The sequence below is a fragment of the Styela clava genome, unplaced genomic scaffold, assembly GCF_964204865.1.
Source record: "Styela clava unplaced genomic scaffold, kaStyClav1.hap1.2 HAP1_SCAFFOLD_28, whole genome shotgun sequence".
Lineage (NCBI taxonomy): Eukaryota > Metazoa > Chordata > Ascidiacea > Stolidobranchia > Styelidae > Styela > Styela clava.
This window is the reverse complement of record NW_027556581.1, coordinates 162,501-170,000: the sequence shown is the minus strand read 5'-3', so window position 1 is coordinate 170,000 and position 7,500 is coordinate 162,501. Positions and strand designations below refer to the sequence as shown.

Below are 7,500 nucleotides of genomic sequence, written 5' to 3'. Positions count from 1 at the left end.
ACTAACCTAACCATAGGTAAGGCATGTCAGAGCGAAAGACAGTAATTTCGAATGAGCCAAGAAAGAGCGGTGCGGGGCCGGTCGGAGCGCACCCTTTTCTCGGTGGCTGGCGGGCGAGAGAGTGCTGCGTCGCCGGCATCGGCGTCGAAAGAAGCCGAGCCGAAAAAAGTTAATGTACAAACGTGCAAGCATACTAACCTAACCCTAGGTAAGGCATGTCAGAGCGAAAGACAGTAAACTCGAATGAGCCATGAAAGAGCGGTGCGGGGCCGGTCGGAGCGCACCCTTTTCTCGGTGGCTGGCGGGCGAGAGAGTGCTGCGTCGCCGGCATCGGCGTCGAAAGAAGCCGAGCCGAAAAAAGTTAAAGTACAAACGTGCAAGCATACTAACCTAACCCTAGGTAAGGCATGTCAGAGCGAAAGACAGTAATTTCGAATGAGCCATGAAAGAGCGGTGCGGGGCCGGTCGGAGCGCACCCTTTTCTCGGTGGCTGGCGGGCGAGAGAGTGCTGCGTCGCCGGCATCGGCGTCGAAAGAAGCCGAGCCGAAAAAAGTTAAAGTACAAACGTGCAAGCATACTAACCTAACCCTAGGTAAGGCATGTCAGAGCGAAAGACAGTAAACTCGAATGAGCCATGAAAGAGCGGTGCGGGGCCGGTCGGAGCGCACCCTTTTCTCGGTGGCTGGCGGGCGAGAGAGTGCTGCGTCGCCGGCATCGGCGTCGAAAGAAGCCGAGCCAAAAAAAGTTAAAGTACAAACGTGCAAGCATACTAACCTAACCCTAGGTAAGGCATGTCAGAGCGAAAGACAGTAATTTCGAATGAGCCAAGAAAGAGCGGTGCGGGGCCGGTCGGAGCGCACCCTTTTCTAGGTGGCTGGCGGGCGAGAGAGTGCTGCGTCGCCGGCATCGGCGTCGAAAGAAGCCGAGCCAAAAAAAGTTAAAGTACAAACGTGCAAGCATACTAACCTAACCCTAGGTAAGGCATGTCAGAGCGAAAGACAGTAATTTCGAATGAGCCATGAAAGAGCGGTGCGGGGCCGGTCGGAGCGCACCCTTTTCTCGGTGGCTGGCGGGCGAGAGAGTGCTGCGTCGCCGGCATCGGCGTCGAAAGAAGCCGAGCCGAAAAAAGTTAAAGTACAAACGTGCAAGCATACTAACCTAACCCTAGGTAAGGCATGTCAGAGCGAAAGACAGTAATTTCGAATGAGCCAAGAAAGAGCGGTGCGGGGCCGGTCGGAGCGCACCCTTTTCTAGGTGGCTGGCGGGCGAGAGAGTGCTGCGTCGCCGGCATCGGCGTCGAAAGAAGCCGAGCCAAAAAAAGTTAAAGTACAAACGTGCAAGCATACTAACCTAACCCTAGGTAAGGCATGTCAGAGCGAAAGACAGTAATTTCGAATGAGCCATGAAAGAGCGGTGCGGGGCCGGTCGGAGCGCACCCTTTTCTCGGTGGCTGGCGGGCGAGAGAGTGCTGCGTCGCCGGCATCGGCGTCGAAAGAAGCCGAGCCGAAAAAAGTTAAAGTACAAAAGTGCAAGCATACTAACCTAACCCTAGGTAAGGCATGTCAGAGCGAAAGACAGTAATTTCGAATGAGCCAAGAAAGAGCGGTGCGGGGCCGGTCGGAGCGCACCCTTTTCTCGGTGGCTGGCGGGCGAGAGAGTGCTGCGTCGCCGGCATCGGCGTCGAAAGAAGCCGAGCCGAAAAAAGTTAAAGTACAAACGTGCAAGCATACTAACCTAACCCTAGGTAAGGCATGTCAGAGCGAAAGACAGTAATTTCGAATGAGCCATGAAAGAGCGGTGCGGGGCCGGTCGGAGCGCACCCTTTTCTCGGTGGCTGGCGGGCGAGAGAGTGCTGCGTCGCCGGCATCGGCGTCGAAAGAAGCCGAGCCAAAAAAAGTTAAAGTACAAACGTGCAAGCATACTAACCTAACCCTAGGTAAGGCATGTCAGAGCGAAAGACAGTAATTTCGAATGAGCCAAGAAAGAGCGGTGCGGGGCCGGTCGGAGCGCACCCTTTTCTAGGTGGCTGGCGGGCGAGAGAGTGTTGCGTCGCCGGCATCGGCGTCGAAAGAAGCCGAGCCAAAAAAAGTTAAAGTACAAACGTGCAAGCATACTAACCTAACCCTAGGTAAGGCATGTCAGAGCGAAAGACAGTAATTTCGAATGAGCCATGAAAGAGCGGTGCGGGGCCGGTCGGAGCGCACCCTTTTCTCGGTGGCTGGCGGGCGAGAGAGTGCTGCGTCGCCGGCATCGGCGTCGAAAGAAGCCGAGCCGAAAAAAGTTAAAGTACAAACGTGCAAGCATACTAACCTAACCCTAGGTAAGGCATGTCAGAGCGAAAGACAGTAATTTCGAATGAGCCAAGAAAGAGCGGTGCGGGGCCGGTCGGAGCGCACCCTTTTCTCGGTGGCTGGCGGGCGAGAGAGTGCTGCGTCGCCGGCATCGGCGTCGAAAGAAGCCGAGCCGAAAAAAGTTAAAGTACAAACGTGCAAGCATACTAACCTAACCCTAGGTAAGGCATGTCAGAGCGAAAGACAGTAAACTCGAATGAGCCATGAAAGAGCGGTGCGGGGCCGGTCGGAGCGCACCCTTTTCTCGGTGGCTGGCGGGCGAGAGAGTGCTGCGTCGCCGGCATCGGCGTCGAAAGAAGCCGAGCCGAAAAAAGTTAAAGTACAAACGTGCAAGCATACTAACCTAACCCTAGGTAAGGCATGTCAGAGCGAAAGACAGTAATTTCGAATGAGCCATGAAAGAGCGGTGCGGGGCCGGTCGGAGCGCACCCTTTTCTCGGTGGCTGGCGGGCGAGAGAGTGCTGCGTCGCCGGCATCGGCGTCGAAAGAAGCCGAGCCAAAAAAAGTTAAAGTACAAACGTGCAAGCATACTAACCTAACCCTAGGTAAGGCATGTCAGAGCGAAAGACAGTAAACTCGAATGAGCCATGAAAGAGCGGTGCGGGGCCGGTCGGAGCGCACCCTTTTCTCGGTGGCTGGCGGGCGAGAGAGTGCTGCGTCGCCGGCATCGGCGTCGAAAGAAGCCGAGCCGAAAAAAGTTAAAGTACAAACGTGCAAGCATACTAACCTAACCCTAGGTAAGGCATGTCAGAGCGAAAGACAGTAATTTCGAATGAGCCAAGAAAGAGCGGTGCGGGGCCGGTCGGAGCGCACCCTTTTCTAGGTGGCTGGCGGGCGAGAGAGTGCTGCGTCGCCGGCATCGGCGTCGAAAGAAGCCGAGCCAAAAAAAGTTAAAGTACAAACGTGCAAGCATACTAACCTAACCCTAGGTAAGGCATGTCAGAGCGAAAGACAGTAATTTCGAATGAGCCATGAAAGAGCGGTGCGGGGCCGGTCGGAGCGCACCCTTTTCTCGGTGGCTGGCGGGCGAGAGAGTGCTGCGTCGCCGGCATCGGCGTCGAAAGAAGCCGAGCCGAAAAAAGTTAAAGTACAAACGTGCAAGCATACTAACCTAACCCTAGGTAAGGCATGTCAGAGCGAAAGACAGTAATTTCGAATGAGCCAAGAAAGAGCGGTGCGGGGCCAGTCGGAGCGCACCCTTTTCTCGGTGGCTGGCGGGCGAGAGAGTGCTGCGTCGCCGGCATCGGCGTCGAAAGAAGCCGAGCCGAAAAAAGTTAAAGTACAAACGTGCAAGCATACTAACCTAACCCTAGGTAAGGCATGTCAGAGCGAAAGACAGTAAACTCGAATGAGCCATGAAAGAGCGGTGCGGGGCCGGTCGGAGCGCACCCTTTTCTCGGTGGCTGGCGGGCGAGAGAGTGCTGCGTCGCCGGCATCGGCGTCGAAAGAAGCCGAGCCGAAAAAAGTTAAAGTACAAACGTGCAAGCATACTAACCTAACCCTAGGTAAGGCATGTCAGAGCGAAAGACAGTAATTTCGAATGAGCCATGAAAGAGCGGTGCGGGGCCGGTCGGAGCGCACCCTTTTCTCGGTGGCTGGCGGGCGAGAGAGTGCTGCGTCGCCGGCATCGGCGTCGAAAGAAGCCGAGCCAAAAAAAGTTAAAGTACAAACGTGCAAGCATACTAACCTAACCCTAGGTAAGGCATGTCAGAGCGAAAGACAGTAAACTCGAATGAGCCATGAAAGAGCGGTGCGGGGCCGGTCGGAACGCACCCTTTTCTCGGTGGCTGGCGGGCGAGAGAGTGCTGCGTCGCCGGCATCGGCGTCGAAAGAAGCCGAGCCGAAAAAAGTTAAAGTACAAACGTGCAAGCATACTAACCTAACCCTAGGTAAGGCATGTCAGAGCGAAAGACAGTAATTTCGAATGAGCCAAGAAAGAGCGGTGCGGGGCCGGTCGGAGCGCACCCTTTTCTAGGTGGCTGGCGGGCGAGAGAGTGCTGCGTCGCCGGCATCGGCGTCGAAAGAAGCCGAGCCGAAAAAAGTTAAAGTACAAACGCGATGCTAATGAGCGAGCCGTTGTCTCGACTAATATGTAGGGGGCGTTCGATCGAGCGTCTGGCTTGAGCGCTTGTCGGCCTAGCAGAACGGTCGCATTGTTATGCCCGGGTTTTAGGCACCGCTGCAGGCGGCCGGCAGAGCTCTTGTTTGTGCGAAACTGAATGGATCGAGCCCGAGAGAGGGCGAGCAAAGAAAAAACGCAAATCGCTCCGCCTGGCACTGCCGGCGAGAGCGTGGACGTCGCGGCCAGCGACTGTCGAAGCCGAGTACGGCCGCAGGCGATCGCCTCGGTCTTAAACGAATGCGACGAGCACGCGCCGGGCGGCCCAGCAAGGGCCGAGCGCAGCTGTCGCAGCTATCTGGTTGATCCTGCCAGTAGTGATATGCTTGTCTCAAAGATTAAGCCATGCAGGTGCAAGTACGAGTTCTCGTAAAGCGAAACTGCGAATGGCTCATTAAATCAGTCTTGGTTTATTTGGTCTCGTAAGCGAAGTGGATAACTGTGGTAATTCTAGAGCTAATACATGCATTAAGCGCCGACTTCGGGAGGCGCGCTTTTATCAGATCAAAACCGACCGGGTTCGTCCTGTGACGTTTGATGACTCTGGATAACCACGCGGATCGTACGGTCTCTGCACCGACGACGTATCATTCAAGTGTCTGCCCTATCAACTGTCGAAGGTACGCTACGTGCCTACCTTTGTGATAACGGGTAACGGGGAATCAGGGTTCGATTCCGGAGAGGGAGCCTGAGAAACGGCTACCACATCCAAGGAAGGCAGCAGGCGCGCAAATTACCCATTCCCGACACGGGGAGGTAGTGACGAAAAATAACAATACAGGACTCTAACGAGGCCCTGTAATTGGAATGAGTACATCCTAAAACTCTTAACGAGTATCCATTGGAGGGCAAGTCTGGTGCCAGCAGCCGCGGTAATTCCAGCTCCAACAGTGTATGCTAAAGTTGTTGCGGTTGAAAAGCTCGTAGTTGGATTTTGGGCGAGCGCCGCCGGTCCGTCGCAAGGCGTGTCACTGGTTGCGTTCGCCTCACCTTCGGTTCTCCGTCGGTGCTCTTGACTGAGTGTCGGCGGTGGCCGATAAGTTTACTTTGAAAAAATTAGAGTGTTCAAAGCAGGCTGTTCGCCTGCATAGTGTTGCATGGAATAATGGAATAGGACCTCGGTTCTATTTTGTTGGTTTTCGGAGCACGAGGTAATGATTAAGAGGGACAGACGGGGGCGTCCGTACTCTGCCGTTAGAGGTGAAATTCTTGGATCGGCGGAAGACGAACTACTGCGAAAGCATTCGCCAAGAATGTTTTCTTTAATCAAGAGCGAAAGTCAGAGGTTCGAAGACGATCAGATACCGTCCTAGTTCTGACTATAAACGATGCCAACTAGCGATCGGGAGGCGTTACCATGACGACCTTTCCGGCAGCTTCCGGGAAACCAAAGTCTTTGGGTTCCGGGGGAAGTATGGTTGCAAAGCTGAAACTTAAAGGAATTGACGGAAGGGCACCACCAGGAGTGGAGCCTGCGGCTTAATTTGACTCAACACGGGGAAACTCACCCGGCCCGGACACAGGTAGGATTGACAGATTGAGAGCTCTTTCTTGATTCTGTGGGTGGTGGTGCATGGCCGTTCTTAGTTGGTGGAGCGATTTGTCTGGTTAATTCCGATAACGAACGAGACTCTGGCATGCTAAATAGTTACGCGACCTTCTCGGTCGGCGTCTAACTTCTTAGAGGGACTAGTGGCGTTTAGCCACACGAGATTGAGCAATAACAGGTCTGTGATGCCCTTAGATGTCCGGGGCCGCACGCGCGCTACACTGAGTGAAGCAGCGAGTGTCTAACCTAGGCCGAAAGGTCCGGGTAACCCGTTGAACCTCATTCGTGATTGGGATAGGGACTTGCAATTGTTTCCCTTGAACGAGGAATTCCCAGTAAGCGCAAGTCATCAACTTGCGTTGATTACGTCCCTGCCCTTTGTACACACCGCCCGTCGCTACTACCGATTGAATGGTTTAGTGAGATCCTTGGATCGGCCCCGTCGCGGCTGGCAACGGCCGCGTCGGCGTGTCGAGAAGACGATCAAACTTGATCATTTAGAGGAAGTAAAAGTCGTAACAAGGTTTCCGTAGGTGAACCTGCGGAAGGATCATTACCGAAAGTGGTGGTAGGCCCCGGCCGACCGCGCACTTAATTGTCTTTGGGTGCCGCCGAGAGGGCGGCCGTCAATCGGGGTTCCGCCCCGTGCGACACGCGTAACACGTTGGCATAGCAAGGCAGCCGAGTGCGATGGTGGCTTCTGGGCACCGCGCTCGATGTGCCGCCGGCCCAGCCCGGCGGTCGCTCGGCGCCGTTTGTTGGTGTTTTTGTGCAGTTGTTGTCGGTGGTGGTTTTGTGGTCGATCCCACAGTGTGACGTCCGCGCGCTTCGGCGCCGGGCGAAACGTCGAGGACGACTCTTAACGGTGGATCACTCGGCTCGCGAGTCGATGAAGGACGCAGCCAAGTGCGAGAAGTAATGTGAATTGCAGAACACATTGAACGTCGACCTTCTGAACGCGAATTGCGGTCTCGGGTCAATCCCGGGACCGCGTCTGCCTCAGGGTCGCGTTCGTCCTCACCCGAGGGCCGTCGCCTGGCCTCTGCGAAGACGGCCGGGCGTCGCCCCAAGTTGAAGCGGTCGCCGAGCTTTCTCGGCGCGACCGCGTGTCCCGTACACCGCCGGCCCCTCGACGTGTTCAACTACGTTCGAGGGGCGGGTCCAGGTCGGTCGGTCCGGTCACGAGATCAAGACCGACCGTGGGCCAAGGCGGCGACGGTACGCGCTCGGTCGGCGCCGGCGGCGACGACTTGCGATGCCAGCGGGCCGTGTAAGAAGCGGCCCGCTTGACACATACGACCTGAGTTCAGGCGAGAGCACCCGCTGAATTTAAGCATATTATTAAGCGGAGGAAAAGAAACCAACAGGGATTCCCTGAGTAACGGCGAGTGAACCGGGAAGAGTCCAGCGTCGAATCTGCGCGCTTTTCGAGCGCGCCGAGTTGTGACGTACGGAAGTCCCAGTGCGGCTAACGGCGAGCG

At 55.7% G+C, this 7,500-nt stretch overlaps 2 non-coding genes and 1 pseudogene across 2 annotated transcripts; all 3 read left to right on the top strand.

Annotated features, from left to right (window-relative positions):
• The first annotated feature begins 4,765 nt into the window (after window positions 1–4,765).
• On the top strand, window positions 4,766–6,575 carry LOC144419053 (small subunit ribosomal RNA). Its single transcript, XR_013473817.1, has one exon. It is a non-coding gene; the product is annotated as a small subunit ribosomal RNA (ribosomal RNA).
• Window positions 6,576–6,873: 298 nt separating this feature from the next.
• Window positions 6,874–7,027, top strand: LOC144419037 (5.8S ribosomal RNA). The gene has a single exon (XR_013473801.1). It is a non-coding gene; the product is annotated as a 5.8S ribosomal RNA (ribosomal RNA).
• A 288-nt stretch (window positions 7,028–7,315) lies between these two features.
• Window positions 7,316–7,500, top strand: part of LOC144419027 (large subunit ribosomal RNA) — a 3,695-nt pseudogene continuing 3,510 nt past the window's right edge.